The following is a 27,481-nucleotide window of genomic DNA, read 5'->3' on the forward strand; positions in this document are numbered from 1 at the left end:
CTGTTCCCTACGCGCACAATTAAGAGGCCTCCTATTGTGATGCATTAGGCAATCGGCAAGCTGCGTACCACTATCCATCGCCGTTAATATTAATGGTAAATAACCAATCTCGGGAAAACAAGTTAATGCAGCACCAAACTCAGAGGAGTCCATCACAGTAATGTTCTTGCTTAATAAGCTTTCCCCGATTGAGCCTCATTCATCAAGGGGCTTTTAAATGCCAATTTAATCATAGCGTCTGCAATGAATACAATTATAACAATGCTCGTCTCGTTTTAGGTGTTGCCATGAAGCAATTAATCACGCAACGTCAGCCTTCGTTAATATCTCGCCAATCCAGCGGTCAACCTTTTTCTTCGTTGACATCGCTGGAACGACATTCTGAGCTTTGACGAGCGACCACGAATCTTAATTGCCGAACAACAGCCGCCGTGATGCAATGGTTAGCGCGCTGCACTTGCAATCCAGAAGTCGCCGGCTCCATTCGATCCTCAGGAACGGCAGCTGGAACAATGGGACATTTCTTAAATCCCTCCAGCATATTCTTGGTTCTTTCGGTAAATTCATGTAGAAGGAAAATAGTAAAATAATAAGAATATAAAAAATAAAAATTCTCACGAAGTTTCGACTGCAACACAAGCAATCATCATCAGGTGTGAAATCCACAGCAAGAAAATTTTTAAAAAGTGGCGGTTTTTCCTAACGTCCTAGAATTTTTCTTATTTTATATTTTTATTATTTTATTATTTCCCTTCTACGTGACTTTACCGAAAGAACCAAAAATATGAATCCCTGCAGTCACGAAAGCTTTAAATAAAAAAATCCCTCCAGCAGTTTAAATTAATTCAACAATGGTTATCGGTAGGTTGCGTGCAGTGGGGTAAAAGATGGGTCGGGTATTTCCACCTCTTCCAAGATGTCTGGCCAGCGTGAACAAGTCGCCCAACAGCCCATCTAGAGAGGTCACTCTAAGAGCTCCCTCACGTGGAGGCCCTTCCACCAGCAGCGGCGGCATGAGCAAGCAATTGCAGGAATGCACCTTTAACGTTTGACAAGCTCGTGCAATTTTGCAAACAAATAAAGGTGAGCCACTCTGCGCAAGAATACCACAACGCAGACTGCGGATATATCCGCCGCCAGCGCTGACGTCCCTCGGTTATTTAGAGGCGAGGGGCTGCATTTGCAACAAACAGAGGGCCGAGCAAATTGAAAACCGAGGGAGGGAGGAGCTGTCGGCCAGGGGAAAACACAGAGGCAGGGTATTTGGCTCGGTGTGCTCGCACACTGCACGACTGCTGCGGAGGTTGTAATTTATTGGCAGAAAAGGGGGTCATTTGCAGCATGTGGCCCCACCTGGCGTCGGGAGTCTGGCTACTTCCGTCCATGAAGTGCCTTAGTCTAAAATAACGACGCAAGCGCTTACATACTACCCGCAGAACAGCACGCATGGAAACCCGAAACACATCACAGGCCAAGCATTGCCTACGCACAGAAGCGTACCACTGTCAATTTTCTTCAAATAGTAGAACTGCTTGAACATTTTTTTCTAGTCTTTCAAATATAGAAAATATATTAGCCGCTGTCTCGTCGCTAAAACAAAAGTTCAATGCATTTGCAAGTATTGCTGTAGCCGAGGAAGAATAAATGGTTTGGACCTTGAAACTAACTTGTTTTGATCGAACAGAGCTAATCACTGGAGAGATATTAAAATAACCTTTTGCAGATAAACAGAGAGGGCAGATTACAAGCTTGTCTCCCTTGTTTGCTGATGATGCTAAGAGCTCAAGGGGTTGTGACATCGGCACAGATTCCCGGCTGACGAGAGAGAAAGCCCGTAGGAATTCACGGCGCCATACGCTCACAACTCCCGACAGCCACGGCGTTGCGATAGTTAAAATAAAAAACATGTATCCTCATGCTTTTTTCCCTTTTTATTTATTTCCCACTCGGGCTGGGCCACTCAGGGCACGAGTATAGCTTCATCACAGGGGAGTAAAACATTATTTTTAGCAGTGGGGTCCATAGGGACATGCGCAAAGAAGCACAGTATTATGCGTGCGTGCGTCTGTATGAACGTATCGGCGCAGCTTAATACAGCATCATCACACAAGCCGTCATGCATACTGTATTCTCCTGTGTCTCCCTGGAAAACGTGACCGTCTCGGCAATCGCTCGTCTGCTCGCAAAGGTTATACATAACGCGCGCTATATATAGAGAGCACGTCGAACTGAAGAGATGGAGCGACGGAATCCGATCGTGTGTGTGTTTACGTGCTTGGTGAATTATGACATTGCGGAATCGTGAGAGATGGCGACGATTTGGGGAGGGCCTTCATCCAACGATGGGGTTGATGGTAGATGAAGACGACGATGAAATATGTACGTATCGCTCCCAAGATTGGGCATCGCATTTTTTAAGAAAAAAAAGACATTAAAAAAGCAGATGATGAAGTGGAACAACTTGCTATATCTACAGAACGAGTTTGGACCATTGGAATTGATGGCTGAAGGCTAAATTACCTCCATGTCACTGTCTACACACCCCACAGTAGCATGCAACAATTTGAAAAATCTTTTAACCCTTGTTTGTTTTCACGGCCCAGTCAATATTTGACAAGCACAACTAAACGTTTACACTGCGGTGTGCGCTGCCTATTTTCCATGCAAATACCAGCCTCCTACTTCCACCACACCAGAGAAATAGCCGACGGGGAAACAAATGGCACTTAAAAAAAATATATAGATGAAAATAAAAAAGCTTTGGGGCCCACTAGAGTATACTTTTAAAGCCGATTGATTCATCATCACGCTCCATGTGATCTTGTCAGGGGAAGAGTCCATCAAGCAGCAGCACATCCAGAGAAGAAGAAAAGCAAACAGAGGCACTCGACCAACAGAGGAGCAAACACACGGCCGGCCACAAGGTCGAACATCAAATACGGTGGCTCTCGCACGGCGTGCACATTCTAACTTCATTAAATACGACTGCGGAGGATTCTGTGGAGGTTTTTCGTGGTTGTGCCGTGTGGATCGCCGACGTGTTTTCTGGTTGGAACCGCTACGTGATTTTTGGCAGGATGTCCTCCGACGTTTTGCGCCACTTGTTGGGAGCGTCCCCATTTCCTTTCCCTCTTCACTTCCTGAAGCTCCCAGCACGTGGAGCGAAACGTCGGACATCGTGCCAAACACCCGCGGTTACAATCCGAAATCACATCGGAGGGCAAAACTTGATCAAATACCTGGAGTATCCAAAAACACACCGATATCCTGTTCAGTTTTGAATAGACTGGCTAAAGTACTGTTGGTGAGCACCTATTAAAGTTAGCATGAGGGTGATATCGCCAGCACCACACACGACCACCTTTGTTTCCCCAGTGCTTATTTTTAACTCCACATCAGGTTGTAATTTTAAGGCTGAGTCGACTTCGGGGAAGACCCAGCAACAGTTCCAGATATCAATCGACACTGATGTTGGTCGTGGCCAGGAAAATTAACTCGAGTAACTGGAATTTGGAAGAGCATTGCGAGCCAACCACTATGCCACAATTCCACCACCAAAAGCCCACATGACACACAATAAAATGGCAGTGAGATGGAAATAATGCAGATTAATAATTGACTGCTATTGTTATTAAAATGTAGCCGATAAACTTTACAATTATGCTGTTTACCTAGAAGCTATTTGTAATGGCATTTTGTTATGTGGTCACAGTTTGTAAATTGAATTTATGCTTGAAATGAATGTGTAATTTAAAAGGCCAAATGGGGTAAATGTTGGTGGGACTTTGACAGAGGAGTACACACAAGTTTGTAAATAATTTTCTTTTATCCTTAATCCGCAATCCAATATTTAACAAGAGAGTTGATTACAAACTGTTAGCTCTGGAGTGTTGTCACTTTCCGGCAGCCAAACATCTCTCTGGATCCAGTTTGAGTTAATACTCAAGTAACTTTTCTTATTTTGCCTTGACAAAGCCCGAGTGCGATTACGATGTCATGAAACACTCACGCCGATTCGTCCAGGATAAAGCAAAACTATACTCATTCGGGCAGGCAAAACTAACCAATGAGCTTTTAGCTTAATAAATTGCACGTTTTAAAAACACGGGAGTCACGATCTCCCTCCGCCGACGTGCAGTTGGTGGGCGACACGCGACACGTACTGTCCCGCTAACCGCCGCCATGAAGCAAAAAAAACTGTGGCCCATACGGGTTTAAGGGCTCGCGGAATTCACACACAAAAAAACTCCTTGAAAACTCCCAAAAAAATTGGATAAACACCACGAAGGCAGAGAGGGGGGGGGACTTGCGCACAAATAAATAAGTGCACGCCCCTCCGCCACTGCTGCCGCCCGAATCCAAAGGCACATTCCGCAGCATGTGGACGGGGAGAATAAATTCAACACATGACCAGGAGAGACACGAGAGAGAGTGGGATAAACAGATCGCCGTCACGTCCGCCGAGCGGACAGGCGAGCGCAGAGGCCAGCATTGTACAGTAGTAGCTGCCACAATGTGTGTGTGCCAGGCAGCCCAATGGCAAATGGGGAGCAAATGACAAAGGGATTTTAGAATAATTCGCCGGCTTTCCCGTACCATCACCCGCCACGTCCCCCAAAAAATCCTACCAGTTCGCTATTTTCCCCCTTTATATCGGCTGCAATTTAAACGGCAGCCAACCAACCCTTCGTGCTTTCTTTTCTTAATCCGGAATGGTAACAACAGATGGCCAAAAAATGGAGCCATCTGCTTTGGACGGCATCAAGGTATTACCGTGGCGAGAGTAATACATATTAATAGCCCCATCAAATCTACAGGTATTTATTTACGTTTAAAATACTTTGAATTCGCCACTTTAAAATCCAATTGGGGGAAGAAAAAGAATCCGCCACATGTTAATTTGTCACTGCGCACCATGAACATTGGCCAAATTCATGATGCGCCGCCGTCCTACCGGAGTTACGCTAGAGAGAGAGAGGATAGGGCAATGTACAAAAACGCCAGGTCGATTCAAACCCAAGGGGAGGCCGACACCGACAGTCAACGTTGCATTGTCATACCGTTCCGACTCTCACCTCTCACTTCAACATTAGGACTTGATTACGACTCGCATGGCTGGCGCAGGATTTAGTCTCGCACAAGTCGCGCTTTCAATGCCGCTCACCCCCCCCAACGCCCCCCCCCCCCACACACACACAACACAATAATCGCATCAAACACCTTTTCACTGTGTCCTCGGCTACTTCACGTATTATGCAATGGCGTTGGCAACAAACAAACAAAAAGGTGGGGAGGTGGTGGCGGTGGAGGAGAGGGGAAAAAAATTGTGGCTTCCTGGCAACCACGATGTGTCAGCTGAACAGGTACTCACTGTAGTACACCACGTCAACGAGAAACGTGTTTTTCACAGCCTGGAGGGGGAGGGGGGCTGTTCATGCTTGTAGCAGAAGATTTCGAGGATCAGAGAGAGAGATGTCCAGGACGACAATGGATTTTGCCGCACTGGCCCCACCACGTAACCCCGCGAAAGATTATAACCAACCTGTTTGCGCGCATGGTGCAAATGTGGCAGAGAGATGAAGGGGCGCTACGCCAAGCCAGCCTGGAGCTGTTGTGGTGACAGAACGCTGCAGCATTGTGCAGATACCCAATTTATAACTGGTTTTAATAGTTAGTGCAGGGAATGCTGCTCTGGTGTGATGGTGAGCGCACTGGATTTGCAATTCAGCAGTTGCCAGTTCCATTCGATCTCCTGGCACGGCAGTTTCAACAATGTCCAAGTGTGTTAAATATTCCCTACCCCACCGCGTCTGTCCGCCCAGGAGTATAACCAGGGTAACCACAGGGTCACGTGCGGTAGGATAAAGTTGTGGGTACTGCCACCTCCTACAAGACTTCTGTCCAGCGTGAGGAAGTAGGCCAAAAAACCTTCCAGAGAGGCTCTCTGCTGCCCCCTGAAGTGGAGGTCCTTCTTCCAGCAGTGGTATGATCCAGCAATTTCAGGGCTGAACCTTTACCTGTATTGCTGAACCTAATAAGATTTCAAACTACATCTTTGTCATTTGTTGAGTGAATAAACGGTGCCCTACTATATATTGTTTTATGCACACAAGGTATCTTTGCCGACATGAAATTTGGGAGCGGCAGTGGTGCAGGGGTTATCGCACAGCATTTTCAATCAGGAAGACCCGAGTTCAAATTCGCAACCACAACTCTCGGGTACTGGATCGTCAACTCTCTCACCGGCCACAAGGCTTGCCATCTGTGAAGTTCAAAAGAAATGTGGACACATGGGACAAAAACTAATCTCACGATACCAGAAGAGGAGAGAGAACTACGTGTCAATGCATTTTTGTTAGGCGTGTTGTATTATACGACGCAACTGCCAAACCCCCAGAAATGTTAATGTCCCAAAGAACACTTTTCTTTAGGACAGCAGTCGACGAATAAAGGACGATCATGAGAAAATCAGCACGAGTGGCAACTCTAGCAACCAGCGTGAAGTATGGTCAAACAACCCCCACGACCTGCACGGTGTGTGTAGGCCTTCACCTGTCCTATACTTTGCACTCAGAGCGTTTTTGGCTGTATTATTTGTTGTAACTTTCTGACCCGCCCCTACTGGGCATCTGTGGGGAGGGGGGGGGAAAGCTTCGTAGCTCATTGGATTTCTCCAGGATACAGATTCTGAGTCTGATCGAGCCGTGGTTTGACTAATTATTAGCGTTTATATTCTTCGCTGGTCGCACTTTAATGTCACGAGAAAAAAAAAAAGACGCGGGTTGATATACGTTGTCGAAAACCACAACCAATTTCTGTGTAGAGTTGCACACATGGGGAGGGGGTGGCCGCGCCGGGAGTATAATGCGCGGTGACCCGAGCAGGGGGACTGGGGAGGGAGACCCCCTCCACACCAATAACTATTTAGGGTAGCGCCACGCCGCCGCATGATGAATGCTCGCACTGTAGCCCCCCCCGCCCCCCCGTCCATTTGCGTGGCGGGAGGAAGGCCCAGCCTGGCCGCCCGTCGGATGGCCGGGCCGGCAGACGTCGTTCGTTTCCTAAGCAGCCTGTTGTCGACGCAAAGGAGCGAGTCAAGTGGACGGGGATCTCTGTACTGCACAAATAAAAGGGGTTAACCGCTCCCCCCCCACCACACACAAAAACCATGTTGAATACAGCAAACCCTGGCCCCTTGCAAGTGGAGAGAGGGGGGTGGGTGGGTGGCTGGATTAACATAGCATCCAAGAGAAGAAAAAAAAGACATTCAGATAGCTTGAGCAGATTAGCCATTACTAATCCCTTCCGATGGAGCAAAGTGAGGAGGAGCTACTATTTAACGTGTTGGACGACGTCGTCACTCCGACTACTTGCAGAACTAGATGGTTCGGTTTTTGTACTGTACTGGTGGGGGAAGGGGGGGATCCTTCGCTTCCCCATGACAGTGTACAAGCAACCCTTGCCAGTCCTATCAGTAAAACAAGGTAATGGTGCAGCCCTGCAATTATATGTAGATCACGCCGTTGCTGGCAGAAGGGCCGAGGGGGAGCTCTAAAAGAGGGCCTCCAGAGAGTTGTTTTGGCCTACTATGAACTCAAAACTAAACTATGTTTTTTTTTTACCAGCTAAGGCCTATTGAGCTAGAAAATATTTATTTTTCATAAGCGACCTGGCTACAAAAGATAGCTCAACGAAGTGGCTTATTACGTGGAAACTTATAGCAGCCAAATATTCTAAAGGAGTGTTGATTCTTAATGCAAAGGAAAACACCGGAGGACCCGGAGACAAATCCACGCCACCACGGGGAGAGAGACATGCAGCCTCCAAATATACGAGCGTCAGTCGGGATCAGACCTACGACCTTCCGTATACCAGGCGAGGTAGTTAACATCTCGCCACCGTGGCACCCTTTCATATTGGCCAGACGTCTTGGAAAGGGGAGGGTAACCACACTTTACCCCCACCACTATCAAAACCCGCGATGAAAGCACAAGGACGTTTGACTTTATCTTTTTCGGTGAAACACACATGCAGATGGTTATATGCTGTAACGTAACAAAAACCTCAACGTGCCATGTTGTTTTAGTTTTTTTCAGCCATGACCGACAAATGTCCTTTTCCAAATGTAAAAAACAAACCTCTAAACATTCAATTTGTGATATAGATCACTTCGTAAATAACTTTTTATTCCTCGTCGGGCACAACACAGGATACTTATGTTGCAAAAACAAACAAGTGGGTACGTATCCGAATGTCACATTTAACACCTCCGATTAGCATAGTTGGCTCCGTACGGTGCCACAGAAGTTCAATATAAAAACACTAACATGCGATGTGAAAAGTGCGCAGAGAAGCACGGAGAGCGATGCATGCTCGAGACTTACATTGAGCGACAGAGGAACGCACGGAATTGTGAACGGACGCGGGTTCGTAAATTACGTTGAAACGGTGAAGAAATGTGAGTGGGGAGGACACCTTGCTCGCAGGGATGATGGTCGATGGTCAAGAATAATAACGGAGTGGCAGCCAAGGGGATGGATCGCCTCCGAGAGGGCCTTAATCGGGGAGACGGAGCGATCAAATAAGTTTGACGTGCAGGCGCTGCGTGGATCGTTACATCACGGAATCGTGAGGGGTGGCGGCAGCTTGAGGAGGTCTTCATCCAGCGGTGGATTGGCCACGGTTGATGATGTTGGATGTTTTCACATGTGCATTTGTGTGTAAATGGACTAAAAAATGTTTGCCCATTCTTACGCTGAACAGAAATCTAATCATGCCAGATATCAAGTACCGTATGCTGCATGTCTGACCAACTGGGGACTGAGGTATAGGCGGGCATTCTGCAACTCCAAGAGAATTGTTAACCAAGCGTCCAGTGGGTGGTGGGGCATGGACACAGAGAAATATGCGGATATGCGAATAGGTTGTTGTTGTAAACAGATACAAAAAATTGAGTTACACTAAGCACAAATACTGCACAGGGCGTGGGCAGTTAATTTCTCAAGGCGGAAATGCGACACTCGGATATGGGTCGTTGTACTGCATTTGATGGACATGTGAAGCCTTAAAATCGACTTCATAAATTAACCTTATGGCGGGACACCCCGGGGTCACATAAGCCCCCGGCTCTTGCATAAACTGCGTTGCGACGTCATTGTATGTCTGTTGAAGGCGAACGATACTGCAATCTATTCCTCTCGACAAGCTCTACACGATGTGCTAATCAAAGTTTCAAAGTTTTGTTTCTTCTGCGCATTCGTCCTCGCTGCGCTTGGACAACACGACAACAGAATGATCCGCGCCAGATGGGTCGCGGCGTTTTTGTGCGCGGTGGGACGGAGTCGCCGAAAATAAATAAATTAAGATTTTGACTTCTGTTTATTCGGGACCCCAAATGTTCATATGCGTTTACGAATTCCACACGTGCAAACGGAGTGGACGTTTCATACATAAAAGCATCATCTAAAAGTCATAGCACCATACAGGGGGGTTCACTACAGTTAGTCGATCGGCAGGTGGTATTTGGAAGGCAAAAGCATGGGTACTCCAACCTCTTCCAAGGTGTCTCTGGCCAGCGTGGAAGGGGGTCTTTAGAGCTCCATCTTAGTGGAGGCCCTTCTACCTGCAGTGGCACGGGCAAGAAAATTCACCCATCTCCCGGTGCAGGCAATAGAGTGGGGATGTGTGGGTAGAGGACAGGGTCCGGCACCGAGTACCCACCCCAAAAGCCTTCCCTGCGCATGTTGCGTGGCCCTGCAGGAAGATGCTCGTTTAAGAATGAAGAAAAAAAATCTGGGGATGCCCCCTCACACCTTGCAGATTCGTAACCTGGGCTGTGCAACTCAAGACGGAAGCTTCCTTCAGGACAAATGACAAAGCGTTTAAAAATCACGGTGAGAAGAAACCGGCGAGATCACAGTGTGCAGCCACTCCTGTAGTTCATTAAACGTCACTACAGTAGTGTCAGTGAAGTGCTGCTGACCACAAAGCTCGTTTGTATCATTAACTTGGCTCTACGCTTCAGTGTATTGTACGTGTACAAGCCCGGGTAAGCACACATACAAGAGCTACTTGTTTTTTTTTTCAAGTTGCACGTTTCTTCAGCTAAAACGTTACTGTGCGATGTCCATTGCAGCACAAGTGACAAGAATTTAAAAGGTGCAGACCTGTGATCGCATGCTCACACACCATTGCTAGCGAAAAACCCTCCCCCTCCTCTCCCCACTAGAGCGAAATCTACACCCCCCCCCCCCTTTACATAACAAACGGCCTCCTCTTCCATGCTCGCCAGACATCTTGGAATGGTTGAGGGTACACACGCTACCCCAGTGCGCGTGACCTGCCGATAAACTAACCGTGGTTTACCTAGTTAAGCTGCTGAGGGGCGCCACGGTGGCTAGGAGATGTTAACTACCTCGCCTGGTACACAGGAGCTCATGGGTTCGATTTCGACCCTGACGCCTGCATATTTGGAGTTTGCGTGTCTCTCTTGCGGTGGTCGCGTGGATTATTCCCTGGGTCCTCCTGACTTTCCCTCCACATTTAGAATCAACATGCGTTTAGAGTATTTGGCTGCTATACAATTTCCACGTGATAAGCCACTTCACTGAGCCATCACATTTGCGACCAGGTCGCTTCTGAAAAAAGGGCTGCATAGCTCAGTAGGCCTTACCTAAAATAAAAATAGTTTATCGTTTCCTATAGAGGTGGGCAGGGATATAAGAAACGTGTCCATTGTTTCTGTCACACAAGGAGATCGAATCAAACCGGCGGCCTCTGTATCGCAAATCCAGCGCACTAACCAGTTACACCTTGGCAGCGGCCCATGCACTAACTACTGACACAAGTTATAAATGAGGTATCTGCACAATGCAGTGTTATAAACCCTGCCTGCAACCCAGGCTGGCTGGCGAAGCCGTCCCTTTATCTCTGTGAACACAAACAGCTTGTCATCACAGTCCTTAAGGGCCCAAGTGGTGGGCAGTATAGAGGGCAGTGCAACAGAATCCATTGTTGTACTATACCTCTACGTTGCCACATCTGTGCTCTCCCGACTAATGTGGTTAAGCATCATAAAATAACCCACCCCCCCCCCATGGCACGCATGGCATGGAGAGGCCCTCATCCATAAGAGAATGTTTAAAACAAGCTGCCAATTCAAATGGGCAAACCGTGCAGCCCTTTGGTCAATCCTCTGTTACACAAGCACAGAGCATCTATGAGTTCATAGGCTGGCAACAGTCTGTTTATACGCATTATCCTCCGCGGAAGCTGTTGCGACTATCCGAACTGACACAAATTACCACTGGTATAGGCTGGTAGTGTTGGCAGACATTCGCATTAGCGATGATTACTGCACAGCTGGTGACGGGGGTTAACATCGTAAGCTACATTACCAAGAACAAAGTGTGTGCTTTCACAGATTAGCGCTCATTTAAAGTACACATAACTCGTATTGCACGCTATGACAATGGTACGCATAACCAGCACAATGCAAACAGATGAATGCGCGTGCATTAATTAAGGTCGTCGGTAATCGTACTTCACATCCGACCATCACATATCAAGCCCTGGCCAATTAACCGTCGACAACCCAGTGCAGCATGTGCGTGGTGTAACTGCCATTTTTGATGTATGTTCACAAATCAGACCTTTTCACTCGGCGATGTATTCTTAATCTCACGTGAATGCGCTTACTTAGAAACGTCGGAACACAGGCGAGGCTTTTTTTTCCCCCCCGACCACTGTCGTGCGTTATCAAAATAATTCTGCAAAAAGAACCGATAATTATCGGTCGAGTAATCGATCACTAAAATATTCAAAGAGCCCAGCTTGAGAAAGATCCCTCCGACGTATCTGGTTTTTTATCCGATGTAACGACCTATGACGCGGCGATGCTAAGCGCCGCAATTGAGCATCAGTGCGATGGCGGTACCCTTGTAAAAGGTCGACGACAGTGGTGGGTGCTTTATTCATCAAATCCTTCGCCTCTTTGGCTGTCGAGCCCATTTCGGGTCGGCTCATTCGTGCGCTCCTGACGGGGCATCACGTCACCCAGAGAGAGAGAGATCCACTAATCCAGCTGTACCGGCTGTTGACAAGCGAACAGAAAAGATGTCATGCTTAGCTTTGCAAAAAATAAGCCATCACTTTTCGAGTGATATTTGTTGCCATGTTTGATTTGTAACGTTTGATTTTTGACGATATAATTAATACGCTTGGTTAGGATAGCCTCAATTATCGGCAATGTTAAATAACATATTTATTAATCGTCAATTATCGGCAACATATGAAATTATCACATCAACAGGTATTAATTAAACATGTTCACTTATAAAAACATAAGCATGTTGCAGTTCAATGTTGTCAATATCCTACTGACTCTGCCTGATTGAATTGAAGAAATATAAAACACACAGATATTGTATATGCCTGTTCAATTCGGGTTTGATAGTGTGTGCGACTGATTGCTCGGGTCTGGTGGCTAAAGGATAAGCATGTGCAGCTGAATCTCGCATAGCATTCGCTGCTGCATTTAACTAGTTGGAAATGCTTGGTTTTCGGCAATATATTTCACAAACGTATTAAATATACGCCCTCAATTATGGACAACATATTAAATACGTTGTTTAATGTTCATAATTGAGGCTGCACAATTTTTCTCCCCCGTGGTGTTGTTTACACAACGCACCAAGGACACTTTTACATGGCCCGAGTCAACACAGCGCAGGCCCAGAACCGATTCAGATAATTGCCACTGATGTCATCTATGGCCAGGCTATTGGCTGGGTTCGTAGTGCAATATGCTAACCACTACACTGAACAAATTAATTGGGAGATGTTGCATTGATTGACTGATGTATTGGCAGTGGTGCACAAACACAGTTCAACAGAAAGAACACCACTGCCTTTTAAAAGAAGAAAATACAGGCAGTGCCTGTTCTCGCGACCTTCGAAGGGCCAGTGTTGTTGACGAGGGTGTTGGAGCCATTTGTTTACACTACACCGTACAACACGCACTCTTTTACAAAACATTCCGTCATGTATTAGTTACAACTGGTAGCTCCATACGCATGACCGTTCGCATTAATTTGACGAGATTGGCAAAAGGCATGCCAACGCCATGAATCCCGGTGAATTTTCACACTTGCATGAAGACAATTAATCCTCCCGAAAGCATAAGCGTATAACGCAATAGAGCAGCATGTGCATATAGGGCCAGATTTACAATTTTAGTTTTTACGAAAAGACCAAAATGGACCGCCCTTGGCTATTTGCCCCGTTGTTGATGGTGAAGACAGTGGCACACTTCTGCCAAAAATCGGACGAAGAGGAAGATTCAACAACAACATGTGAATCGAGTTCATGAAGTTGGCTTGTATGTGTACACTAACTTTTGATACAATATATACTGTGAAACATTTAACAGATATGACAAGCTAAACTTGCCCAGTACTGGCAATGCCAATTAATCCTACATCCAACTCGGGCAACAGTGACATCAAGATATACAACACCTGACAAAGTATATGTTACGTTTAATTTGCATAAATGCATATGCCTCTGTCCACCAATAAGTATAAATGGATCCACCACAGTCAGTCTATGGGCAGACCGCTTATGGTGCATTAAGTTGTAGGTACTCCCAACTCTTGCAAGATGAACAAGGAGGCCGTGATACCCTGCGGGAGGGATTCTCTGGATCTCTCTGTCGTAGAGGCTCTTTCCACAGCAAGTGGTGGGAGTAAGACGTTGTCTGGGCTGCACCTTTGCGTTCAGCTTTTTGGCCAACTCTGGCAAGTGGCATCATCAGGATACACGGCACCGTGAATTTGTGTGCACTTTCACAACAAGAACGCGGTTCTAGCGACCTTGCAATGGCTCACCCAAAGGGGCCACATTCTACCGTAAAAGTGCGTGGGGGCATTCTGTCACACCGTAACAACGCTTCCGAAGCCAAGCTCTATATACGCCGGGCAAGCGAGTGTTTGGGACGGCACACAATGTCCCCCTGCTCCCTCCCATACAGTGCAAAAGGGGCTCGCATGCACACGTTGAAGAACGCGGCGGGGAGTTAGCAGTGCGCCGCCATGCGCAGAGCAATTTTTAGGAAGCAAAAACAAAGCCAGCCAGGGCCCAGCGATATCTCCCCGGCACAGTGCATTGGCGGGCTCTACAGTGTTGTTCTGGCCGCGGCCCAGACATGAACTATTAGTAGCTGCGGCTTTCACCGCCCGAAAGCTAGATCGGTAATTCGGTGCCTCAAATGCATTAAGTGCAACACAAACAGGATATTCAATTGTACGAGTGAATTATGATCACTATCTGCTTTAATTTACTGGACTGGAACTTCAGGATCAGTTAAGCAGAGCCAACAAGAGTCCCCCTACTACTGCAGCGCAAATGAACACGGCCCCTTGCCTGGCCAGCAAATGACCGATAATGGAGTAACGGCTAAAGGTGCAGATTTGCAAGTGCTTGTTCATTCGGAAGGGGCCTCCACGAGAAGGAGCTCTCAACAACCCATCTCTGAGAGGTATTCTTTGGACGACGCTCAACATGTTGGTAGAGCTGGGAGCACCCACACTTTGCCCCACCACTCGCGACCTGACAATCGCCTAGCTGTAGCATGCTTATTTATGGACAGGGGGAGGAGGATTGAAGAAATGTAATAAACTCGAGCACTGTTTCAACTGTCAGGCAGCAAGGAGATAGAGAACTGGTGACCTCTGGAATTTAAATCCCCTGTGCTAACCATTAAACCACGGCGACAACCCTGGCAAAGAGTACTGCCTTTAAACACACGTGAAATATTTGTTTAACTACACAGCAAGCTCGGTAATATTTAACAGCAGAGTCGGAAAAAGACGAATGACAAATAGGCTATTGTCTTTAAAACTGTGTTGGACAACTTACAGTTTGCAATTATCCTAATCCTGAAATAAGTAATACAGTGTAAGAAAATTCCTTCCAGCACTGGCTAAAGCTCAGTTTTCAAAGTACGAAATGTTTTTTTTATTCCCTTGCTAACTAGCCATATGACATAAGATGTCACACACCAGGACAAATCATAATGTATCGTCATCTGTACATTTGGTGCTCATGTTTATGTAAATTGTCAACACAAGGACACGTCAATTGCATTGCATCACACACATTTGTTGCAACAAACGGACAACAAAAATCGGGCTAGCAGATGTGGAAATGGGGATGGCGACGTGAAATTATAACGAATCACCGCGGCGCATTTACAAAAGGACCTCGGACAGGGTTGACATGTCGCGAGAATACAAAGGTAGAAAGAGCAGAGAGACGCGTCCGATCTCCTTACCATAGACAGCAGCAGGGATCTTGACTCAGGAATCGCATCAGACCACTTCATGCCAATCTGGGTTAAACATCTGCCCGTGGAGGGCCAGCGCTAAAAAGAAAGTTCCATGAAATCCCTCATGCTGTCACTGTGCACTGAACTCTCCTAGACCCTGCAGCTTCATTAACATAATTGCTTATTCCACAAAATTCAATTTTCCTTTTTTTCCCCCCAAACAAAAAAAAAGAAACCCTGTGGTTGGTTTGCAAATTTCAAGGACGCGTCCTCCTGCTGTTGCCTAATCATACGGTCTCATTAATCAAGACGGTCTTCTGCGCAGCTCCCAGGATATGACAGGTGAGACCGCGGGATAGCGCCATTCGGCAGGACGCACAACGGGCTCGTTCGCTCGCTCGCTCTCCAGAGAGCCAACGAGAGAGAAGGGAGGGGGGGGGAGAAGGGTCGCTTGAAAACAACTCCGGCCGAAGTTTGATGTACGCTTCGCCAGCCCACAAGCCGAATAAAAAAAACGAAGTAACAGCGTGACGTCAGGAAGGCCCACGCGTCATGGCAAAGGCTCAAACATTAACCTCCTCCGCCTCTCGTCGTATGTTTGTACGCCACTGCTGCCGGCGAACACACCGCTTCCCCACAAAGCCCTCTCCGCTCGACGCCACTCCCACAAATATGGGCGCGAACCAATGGGCTCGCCACCTCCAGTCGGGCGAGCCAATAGGAGCCAAGCGCAATCAATCAGTGTCTGATCTGGCCTCTCGTTGACCTCTCCACTGAACTTTCAACCCCCGGTTTTCTTCCTTCCTGCAACTCCCCAGAGCAATGCTTTGAGAATCGTATTTGTATTGAGCAACCGTTGCCACGACTCACTGTGTGTGTATCACGCTAATCTGCCGTAATATATTCAATTATCTCATCGGGCAAGATAAAACTATTTGAAAACATCACAGTCAATTCGAATTAGAGACTGTACACAAAACCCACGGGACCACCGATCTTTCGCTCCAGTAACAAACATGGCAACGGCTCGCTAGTGAACCTTCAATACCATTCATCAGAAATGTTACAAGTAAACACAGCCGAGAATGGACCGTGCAAGTCACAGAAATCACTCCTCAAGAAAAATTAGGAACACTAAATAGTCCCCCTTATCAATGCTCATTGCTGCGGTTGTTGACAACATACAAGTACACAATCTTGTTTTTGTTTTTTTAAAGATAAATAGACTTAAAAGAGGTCAAGGCCCTGCAATTTCTTGCTCACTCCAATGCTGGCCAAAGTGCCTCCAGCAAGCCCATCGCATGAGACCTATCGATAGGTGGGCAGAGACGAAGGTGGATTTGGTGGAAACCTGCCCATGATTTCAACTGCCGCACCGGGAGACCAAATCACGCCAGTGACCTCTGGATTGCAAGTCGAGCGTGCTAACCATTACACAACGGCAGGAGAGAAAAAAAATATTTAAACGACAGTTAATTGGTGTGCAGCGCTTGCATCACACATGGTGGGATTAAGCCACACACACTGTACAGCAAGACCTGGGGACTTTTAAAACAATCATGATAACCAGGCAGCACGGGCCAGGCTTTAAACACGCAACGTCGATGCCTTGCTTGACTCAAAGCAAGGGAAGGAAAAAATAAACCTTCGCCCCAAACAGCGGAACAACAAAATAAGTTGCCCACGTCAGCCCTGCACAAGCCACGGTTGTCTTGATGAGAATGGCCTGGTGCAGCGTTTGGCGAGCATGCGGCTAAATTAAGAGGTTCTCTATTCCACGGTTTGCTGGGTCCTGTGGGACACCGTCTGATACTGTACCCCCCCCCCCCCCAGTGCCTGGGCTGCAATCTTCCCAATGCCCCCCCCCCCAAGCCAGCAAGCGTAGCGACACAACAGGAGCTTCGGCCAACGTCACCTCGTTGGGCTCTACCAACAACAACAAAGATGTGCGTCAGACTGTAATTGAACAGAGATGGGAATAAAAAAAATGCACACCACGCTACTCCGGTAAAGTGGCAGGGAGGCAAGAGGTGGTCTGTTTTATCGGTAACAAATTGCGTTTGGAACGGTCTCCCGTAAACACCCACGCAATTGAAGACATGAGTCCATTGGATCCTCTTTAAAAGAAATCCATCCCTTAACCCCCCCCCCCTTAAGAAGGGAGGTAAGAATTTAAACGAGCCGGGCGGAATCGCAGATCGTCCGTTAACCACGGTGCGAGATGTAGTCAGACAGGGGCTGTCAGACCGGCTTCGTGGATACGTGCTAAAGAGGGCGAGCATTTTGTTGCAGCCTTAAAAATGAAAGAACAGTAATCAGTTCCAAATCCCCAAAGAGGCATGCGCAATCTGTGTCATTTCATGCTGCTGTGACAGAGGGGGGAGGGGGGTTGAGATGCAAAACAAGGTTGCATTGCAGTGCGAGCATCTATTATGGTGTTTTATTAATACGGACGTCGTTCGGTGTATCTCCGTTGAATTGCTGACATTTACGGAATGGCAGGAGCATGTCTCCATTTTAACCGAGAACTATAACAGTTTATCACCCTCGGGACTCCAAACATGTGAAGTGCGGCAGCCGACCTTAAATTAGCATTAATAAAACATTCATTAAGCATGCAACTGCTTATACAGTGCAGAGTATTATTTCTCTTTACGCGAGACGTTTTAATTTACATAATCAAAACATTGGCGCAACAACTGTTTTTACGAGACGTGTTTATATGCACTGTAGCTATTTTTTCATATACTGTCGTCTACGTTTGTAAGTGACCGGGCAACTGCATTCGCTGCGGTAGTTTCAGCATCATCATCCATACATTTCTGGTTAAACTCAAGCAATCACCATCTCTCACGGTCTTACAATTTGGCAAGCCAACAAGTACCTGCACACAGGGCAGATTTCACTGCTCCATCTCCCCACTGGATGGGATCTGTTGGCTGACACTTTGCCATGAGTCTCGACCATCGGCTACCATGGTCCTGCCCAGGCCAACTTATTTTATCAACCAAAATTATTTGGCGATGCTGCTTCTGGATTTGCAGTGGTGCACATGCACAAACAACAAATACACTCGACACATTCATCATTAACACTGCAGGTAGCATGTACCCATTCATTACATTCTTTTATAGGCACATTGGCATGTTGCTTTACATGATTAAATGCACTAATATTAAGCTTAAAGAGGCAGATGAGAGCAGGTTGGAGTACTTCTAAAAACATTAGTTTACAGTCCTGTACATGTGGCATTTAAAATAAAAAGTAAAAGGCCTGGTTCTGGGCAATGGCCCTTCTTCACACAGCAAATGGGGTACCACAGTGGCATGATGTCAATACCTTCGCCTGGTATACAGGTCGTGGGTTCGACCCCAACCCGGACGCCTGTATATTTGGAGTTTGCATGTTCTCCCCGTGGTTGCGTGGATTTTTCTCGAGGTCCTTCGGGTTTTCCCTCCACATTTAGAAACATGCGTTTAGATTATTTGGCTGCTATAAATTTCCACTTGATAAGCCACCACTTCGTTGAGCTATCATTTATGGCACAGGTCACTTCTGAAAAACAGAGCTACATAGCTAAAGTGGGCCTTAAAATTTAGTTTAATTTACAGAGAGAGGCCTGAGAGGTGCAGTGATTCCCTACACTCGACCTCTCAGGCCTCGCCATGTGATGTGTAGAAGGACCATTGCACAAAAGTCACCAATTATCTACTTTTTCTTTTTAAGGTCGCAGTCTTATTGATAAATGTGTTGAGTTATTATACTTTAGCTCCACACTTAATTGTGCACTTTTCAGTTTTTGTTTAATCTACTTTGTCACTGTTCATGTTGACAGTATCGCATATACTGCAGTTACATGTAGTCTAAAGATATAATTTTTATTGGGTGCAATTGTGAACAACAGCCACATCAGACATTAGTACATCTAATAGACATAATCACTGGTTCACTGCAGCTCAAAGACTCAGTCCCTAAAATGCACGTGTGGTGGAGTTACGAGATATCCACGTGCTCGGCATTTGAAGGCCCGAAGACCAGAATCAGTGAGTCCGCCGACAATGTGTTCAGGGAGGAGGCAGTTCCATATCTGGACAGCGGAGTTTAATCCCAATCGAGTAAATCACCGGTTCTTTATCAGTGTGGAACATGTATACACACACAAATCTCAATCCTGTAGAGCCGATTCTCATTAGAAGAGGGTGCCGATTCAGATTAAGATCTGTATGTGTGTACGCATGTTCCAAGTGACGCAGACAGCGTTAATTGCTCAGCGTGTCACGTGGGACGAGTTTAACTATCAACGGGTGCGTGCAACGACTTAAAGAGTAGCTCTCAATGGAAGTCAATTGGTAAACGTGGAACGATGCACCGTGGTGGTGGGTAGCGAGGACTGGAGTTTGGGGAACCTCCACCTGCACGAAATAACCCCAGGACAAAACATCAAGCTTCGGTTATCTGGGGACACCAATAAGGCCATTGATAATATAGTATTTTTACTCTTGATTTGAAGCTTTCGTGACTGCAGGAGTCCATACTACGTGACTTTACCGAATGTATTTTTTTACTTTTAACGTCTTCCAACTAGGGGTGATGGAGTTTACGCATTAGATCCTTCCATCCACCGATTGTTCTTCTATGTATGGTAAGTTAGTGGCATAGCGTGGCTGGTATGGGTCCTGGTGCAAAGCATGAAAAGGGGATCCTCCCCCTGTACACCTCTACCACCCCCTCCCTCCCTCTGCTTAACCTGGTGCCTGGACTCCTCAAGCCCATGAACCATGGTGCAACTGCACTGCCTGCACACCCGATAGCTCCACCATCTTAGCAGGCCAGAACTGTTTTTATATGCATTACGCATGGTTATATACATATGGGAGCAAACATAATTGGGCTTAAGTTGTAATTAGTTTTTCCATTGCACATTATTGTTATTAATAATCCTTAAACGCTTGTGAATAAAAACATTCTTCTTGGCTCATTCAATTCCCCTTCCCACTGCAAACAGGAGGGGGGGGGGTAATTAGGAAGTTTGAACAGAAACTATCACAGAATACAACTACTGAGTGCACACACACACCCCCAGACATGTGTACAGTTACACGAAACTCTCACCGTACAGTGAGCAAAGTAGAGCTCATCTTTAAAAAGTAACAGTAAAACACAAATTAATTTCACATTCTGCATTGGCAGAGAAAAACACACAAGGACAGCCATTCTTCACAGCGGCTTGTCTGAAGGTCATATCACCACACAAGTTTTTTAGAAATGTTGCAACAAACACAAGTCACGCAATCGGCAAAAAAAAACGCCCGTGCCTCCATGAACAATACCATCGTTCGTACACTTTTCAAAAACGCCAGAATAAAACGATGAAAATAACCGTACCTTCTCTGGCTGCAAAGCGGTGAGCAGTTCATTTGAGCCGTGGGCCAGATGCAGTCTTCACGTGCATTTGGTGAATCGCGTCGAAGGGAAAAAAATATATAAATATATTCTTGGCCGGATGAGGTAGCGCTCTCAGAGAGTATTCTCTAAGCTTCTGTGACAGCAGCGACACCCAGGGCACTTGCAAAGCCTGGAAAGCAGGGAGCAGAAGAACACACTCGCCATTTGTCGCAGCTTAGCCTGCCAATCTGAAATGGCTGACAATTAGGCAAATTTTTGGAGAACTAATTTGCGAGTAGTACCCATCACACCATCGCTAGCCCTCCAACCCCCTTGCAGCACCCCCAAGATAGATACGATGATCTCTTCATTAACTCCGACCCCAGAAATAAAAAAAAACCACTCAGCAGACTAACAACACATTACACATTTAATATGCACACGTGTGTTAAATATTTTGACGTCGTGCCGGTCTTGTGTTAAACGGCGTGGCAAGTGTATTTTATACAAATGCAAAAGACACATGCACTGCATACGTACAAGCATTATGCGCTACTGTGCACAGCATGGTAATGGAGTTTAATCGTTTCAGTCTATGCACTAAGTACACAACACTGCACAGATGCAGCACAAGCGTATACTGCAGTGGACACACCGTGCAGCACCGTATACACGCTGCACCACACCTCGTAAACGTGAATTCACGTGCAAGTGCAGTGCACAGTCGCGCGCACATCGTGTGCCAGAGTGCGCGCTGCGTGCACTATTGAGCCATTTTGATCGTATGCGCCTGTACAGTACCAAAATGTTAATTCGGATTTTAAAATTCTAATTCAATCATACAAACACCCCGCAAGGGGCCACTGTGCGACAGGCTGATGGATGGCAAAGCAATGCTCCATCCGTTTATACAGTGTCATTAGATAGAGCCAATGGGAGTCACCGATATTCCAAGCAAATGCGGCCACGCTCGTACAATTTTTTTTTTATTCCCCCAGCCACAAACATGTAACCGAGCCTCGGATGAAGCATTTCCCCTCGGTATTAACAAAACCGTAATCTATGAAAACGCCAGCCCCCTTCCAACGCAACGAATGATACATATATGTATTTTACAGTAGTGAAGGGTCCAGGAATGACGCATTCTTTTAAATCTGTGCAGTGACGAGAGGTTAACAACCACCACAAGCCATTCTTCATTGCTTATAATAGACACCTTCCACACACGGTTGTATCCCTATGAACTAAATCTCGGCTGCGTGGCTCTTCTTGGCAAACATCGGACGCCAGGGTCTGCACCGCGGGGTTACAAATTAACAGGTCGTGATATTTGCTGGTGTTGTTTGCATCGTCGAGGAAAGGATGTGCGCGCACGACCATTTGGAGAGCTCCAAGTCAACCTCTCTCGCGTGTTCCGCCCGCCGACTCGCGAGGCTGTGCACGGCGATTGCACAATGCAGCGCACGCGTACCATGCGAACCGTCCCGTTCACATTCAGGGCACGGCAATTGTTTTCTCGTCAGATAAGGACCTCATTCCGGTCGTCCCGTGTACAAGAAATTAGAGGCACACTTTGCTGTTTTTGACCCGCTGCGATATCCTGATAGAATTTTGTTCACCACACACAGGTCCAAAGGCCCAAAATGCCAAGCGGCCAGCAGCAAGCAGCACTGTTGAGAGTGCAGTTGGTTTCGAGTTACTCTCATACGTTTTTTTGAATCGAGGGAAAATTCCAAAATGCAGCAGTGCGAGGAAGGAAGCGTACAGAGAAGTGTCTTCTCATGCCAAACTCGCATACTCGCCAACCACACCAATCTAAAGCGGTAGGCTGCTACATTTCTAAATCGTTTGAATGGAGACTGATTTTCAAAGCTAATCGTACCACTTTCTCAATTAATTCTAAAGAAAAAAAAATGTTTCGACTCAATCGTTTCTTTGACAATTTGCATGCGGTACAAGGGGTTCCAAAATCGTCAGCCTACAGCCACCGAGGTGATGGCAGCGATGAAATAGGCGAGTGTGCAAGCGCTCGGTAGATTATAATGATCACATCGCAAGGTCGTGAGAGGGCTGGCGACGGCTTCGGAAGGCCTTCATCCAGCAGCGGATTGATCATGGGGGATGATGATTGCGATTATGATGATAGCGACGACGGTTCTACAGGTTCAAATCAATGGTGTAGACCCAGCAAACTCTGGAGTAACCGTTCCACAGTGGCAAACCCTCAAGACGGCGGGGGTGCCACGTCAAGTGGCATGGAAGAGCAAGTCACGGCATGTGTACAGTGAGGTGCCCGTGCATTCCCACATCCACGGCCTGCGAAGGGACGCTGCGCGGAGGCGTGTTAAAGAAAACCTGTTCCCTTTCGGGAAATACGCCGGTTCGTTTATAGCACCCTTTTAAACAAAACAGTGCGTTGTGTAGAACAATTCATCACGCATGTACATTTGCATACAGCACAACATGGCATGTCCGAATCACCGCGAGCTGCTGAGGTACAGGCCAGTATGTGCAAAGGTCAGATGTGTGAACGTCCACAGAAAATGGCAATTACACCGCGCGCAAAAATACTGCGGCTGCGTGCGGGCGGGTAATAGGATAAAGTGGATTTCCGACGCTGTACTGTACACGGTCTTGTATATCCAAATCAGATGGAGTGGAGGTGCAGTGGTTAGCACACTGCGGTATGAGACGAGCAGAGCGACCCGAGTTTGCTTCGTGGGCATGGCTAACATCAGTGGCGAGTGATATCTGAACTGGATCTGAGATCCCCCCTCACTTCTTAACCAACATAACACTGACCGGCATGGTAGAAAAGTGAAACAACCCTCAAGACTGATACCGGGACAAGAAGCCTTCTTTCAGCAGTGGGCTAGCAATTCAATGCATGTATTGTGAACACAGGAATCGACTTCGAATTTAAACTATAAACTAATTTTATTATTACCAGTTAAGGCCCACTGAGCTATACAGTTTTTTGTCAGAAGTGACCTGGCTACAAATGATCGCCCAATGAAGTGGGCTTAGCATGTGGACATTTATTGAAGGCAAATACTCGAAAGGCATGTTGATTATAAATGTGGAAGGAAAAACCGGAGGAACCGAAAAAACATCCATGCAAACGCCAAATATACAGGCGTCAAGAGTTAGGATCAAACCCATGTCCTTCTGTATACCAGGCAAGGTAGTTAACATTTCGTCTCCGCAACTTTGACAAATCACTGTATCGTTGCAAGCCAACTGCTTACAGCATTACTGTGATACAGAATAGTTCAGAACAATTACATAACATATAAACAGAACTCATCTAATGTGCAGCCCTTGACCCATTGGGCTCCTATTATCCAATGCAGCTGTAGGGTCTACAGAAACCCCTATTATCTGCGGTGGATAACTTCGCAAAATAAAATGATTCAAGATATTGCCCCCCCCCCCCATATCACGTGAACTGCCATATTCCATTAAACGGTTACAATTATAACAAAACAACTTAGATAAGGCAGTGGTGCAACAATATTTTTTTTAATGGCACCAAATGGCCACTTCATTGAAAGAAAATGGACGAAGAAACCCCCCTCTTTCATTTTGTGCAAGCTTTATGACAATGCTTGCACAAATATGGAATGCCGCTGTTTTCCTCTTGGTGCGGTGGAGAGCGGAAAAGCACAGCTTGTTTTAGCGGTAACTTTGTGAAAGAGATATTTGTGGACAACTTTGTTTTTATCGCACTACAGTAAGTGCAACACTGAGCTACATAAGTACAACAGATAATGTTTTACTCAAGCGAACATCTAAAAACATAAAAACAATGCGCCCCGAGACGCTTCGTTACACGTAACGGGCACAGTACGGTATTATGTATTACGAGGAGATTTAACACAAGACACACTGTAGAAGTGGACCGTGGCTGCCGTCGTGAACATCACAATCCAGAGGTCGCGGATGCATTCTCCTGGCGCGAAGGTTGAGACAATGAGGAAGTTTATTAAATCCCCCGCCGCCGCCTCCTCCTCCTGTCCACCTAACAGTAAAAAAGCGTTCACCGCTGTTAGTCCATTAGTAGGTCGTGTATTGCGAGGTAAAGTGTGGGTAGAATCCAATCTCTTAAAAGAAATGAGGCCAGCATGAAAGAGGAAGGGTAGGCCAAATACCCTCCAAAGGGGCTCTCTGGAGGTCCTTCTAGTGGTGGGCCTTCCACCAGCAGCGGCATGAGAAAGGAATTGCAGGGCTGCGCCTTTCACCGACTGTTGAATTTGCCATTTTGAGTAATTTTGGATATATTTTTATGAAACGGTAGTTGAACCTGATGGTGGGACCCCGGGGGTCCCGAATAAACGTAAGTAAAAATATATATTTATTTTCGGCGACTCCGTCTCACCGCGCACATAAACGCCGCGACCCACCTGGCGCGGATCGTTCTGTTGTCGTGTCGTGTCCAAGCGCAGCGGCGAGGGCGAATGCGCAGAAGAAACAAAACTTTCAAACTTTGTTTAGCGCATCGTGTAGAGCTCGTCGAGAGGAATAGATCGCCCTATCGTTCGCCTTCAACAGACATACAATGACATCGCAACACAGTTTATGCGAGAGCCGGGGGCTTATGGGATCGACATAAGGTTCAGTTGTCATTGTCAATGTTACCGGAACAAAAAAATATATAATGAAATACAATAATACATATAACCGGTACATTCAATAAAACAGGTAATACACACCTGTACACACCTACACCACATAACACTAAACTATCACTTGTCTGAAGATATTATCTACAATTTTGAGAAGTCTCACATGAGTGTACGGCAGCAATACACTTAAAAGTCTGTTTACATGGTCACGCACGACACTCTACCCGATTGAAAACACTTAGCGCTGCGCTGGTAATCTGGCACGCCTCCAGAGCCTGCCACACCAAAACAGGTTGCTTCATTCTGGGTATCAACAAAACCCCCCCCCCAAGCCTCCAGAAGTGTGGCTCGCTGCTCATAGATGAACTATTCGGAGGCATCAATGTTGCAGAAGTGTAACGGAACGTCAGCCGATTTGCAAAGCCAGGAAATGTCCGACTTTTGCCAAAGTCGTCAAGGTGGTTTCAGGAAAGCTGTTCCCCCCCCGCCCTCCCAGTGTCCCGATGCCTTTTGTGAAAATCAGGAATTTGTCCTGGTTTGAAAACTCTTCTGGCCTCATGCTCGGCTGACAATAAGGGTGGGCAAGGTTGCTAGATTAGTGAGCGGGGCCGAAGTCTGAAGAAGAAAAAAATATGATAATTGGTTTTTTACCCTTCTATCTGGCAACTAAACTGACACCTTTTTTTACAAGGAGTCATGTTTGCATATACCAAAATACCTGCAGTCATAATGCAAACAAAAAACATAACTATGATAATGATATGCACTGTCCTTGAAGTTGATTGGTCCACACCCGAGACAGCTTTCCTTAGAGCCTCGTCTCACATGGGTTGGACCAGATAACGCCAAAAGGCGCACAACTCAAAGACAATGCACCATCAGAGTATGAGAGCTCGGGGTAAGCATTTACACCACAATGAAGAATAAAATATTCAAGGCCACTCAATGTGGGCGGAGCCTTTGTGGTCAGGTGGGTGTGGTCATGTAAAAGTGGGCGTGGTCATGTAAAAGTGGGCAGGGCTAGCAGAGGAAAGGGCTGGCCAGATTCTCTTCGGGCTTCTGGGTTGAGCCTCCCAGATAATTAGCAAAATGTCACTGCGATTTTTATCAGAAAATAATCCAAATGAATAATTGATGTAAACAAATTATCAGTAAACACTTTGTGTCAATGGTGATTTTTTTAGATTTACGTGGGCTGTTACACAAAATGTATAAAGTGACAATTTTATATATTTACGCGATCTAACCCAAAAACCCTTATTATGGATGATATTGGTCGCGAAAGCCTACGTGTTAAACGGAGATTTCACTGTCCATAAGATATGGTAGAACATTATTTTAGACTGGGAATCAAAACTGTTTGACCATTCCAATATGAGATTATGTGAATGCTCCATCTCGATCTGGAGATCATTCAGTTGTAGAACAGGAGAATGCTGAAAAATAATGTACAATGTTACATCTGTATTTTCTGCACAAGTCTAATATCCTGTTCTAGAAAATATGATACAGCACACCAAGGGAAAAACGTTACAGCAGGGTACTAAAAAATTAAGAACGGTATTAAGTTTGTGTTTGCGCGTAATTTTAATATCCTGTTTTGAAAAATATGACGCGTCACTACGAAAATAATCAATTCGCCGCTTACAAGTTTCATAACACAATGGCGTTCGTGCCAAAAACATAAAGCACTATTATTGCAGCGTGAAAACACAAGTGCCTTCCCAATTCTATCTATTAACGCGCACTTATCACAATCCCTGCAGCGATTCATCAAAAATAATTGCACTAAAGCACAGAATGTATCAGTTCTGCAGTTGCTTTCACGTACGCCGATGGGATAATCACCGACTTCGCGTAGCAAACAGTCATTTTCACTATTGCGCAAAACTACACACATCAACATTTTTTCTGTGTAAACAGACTACAGTCTTGCACGACAGTACAGTATCTACATTTATATTTTGGTATGCGTAGTTGCTGAGACTATCACCTGGAACAACGCACCCAATCTCATCAAATCTCGAAAGCCCAAGGGGGAGCTGAGTTTGGATTGTACTTGGAACGGGTGGACCACCATGCACAATGGGTTGCTGGAGCTTGCAGGGCTATGTAACGTAGCGGACAACAGAGGGCAGAACAGCAA

General features: G+C 46.2%; 1 protein-coding gene across 10 annotated transcripts in view; it reads right to left on the reverse strand.

The window, feature by feature from the left end:
• Positions 1-27,481, reverse strand: part of LOC144732348 (nuclear receptor coactivator 2-like) — an 80,225-nt gene that overhangs the window by 40,968 nt on the left and 11,776 nt on the right. For 6 of the 10 annotated variants that reach the window (XM_078613908.1, XM_078613884.1, XM_078613893.1 and 3 more), the window contains exon 2: positions 20,711-20,900. The exons of 3 other annotated variants lie outside the window; for them this stretch is intronic. The gene's annotated coding sequence lies outside the window, so the exon portion shown is untranslated. Of the gene's footprint in view, positions 1-15,331; positions 17,110-20,710; positions 20,901-27,481 lie in introns of those variants that run through there. One more of the 10 variants, XM_078613852.1, reaches the window with a different exon arrangement.

Source organism: Lampetra planeri, chromosome 2 (genome assembly GCF_965212315.1).
Source record: "Lampetra planeri chromosome 2, kcLamPlan1.2.h2, whole genome shotgun sequence".
NCBI lineage: Eukaryota > Metazoa > Chordata > Hyperoartia > Petromyzontiformes > Petromyzontidae > Lampetra > Lampetra planeri.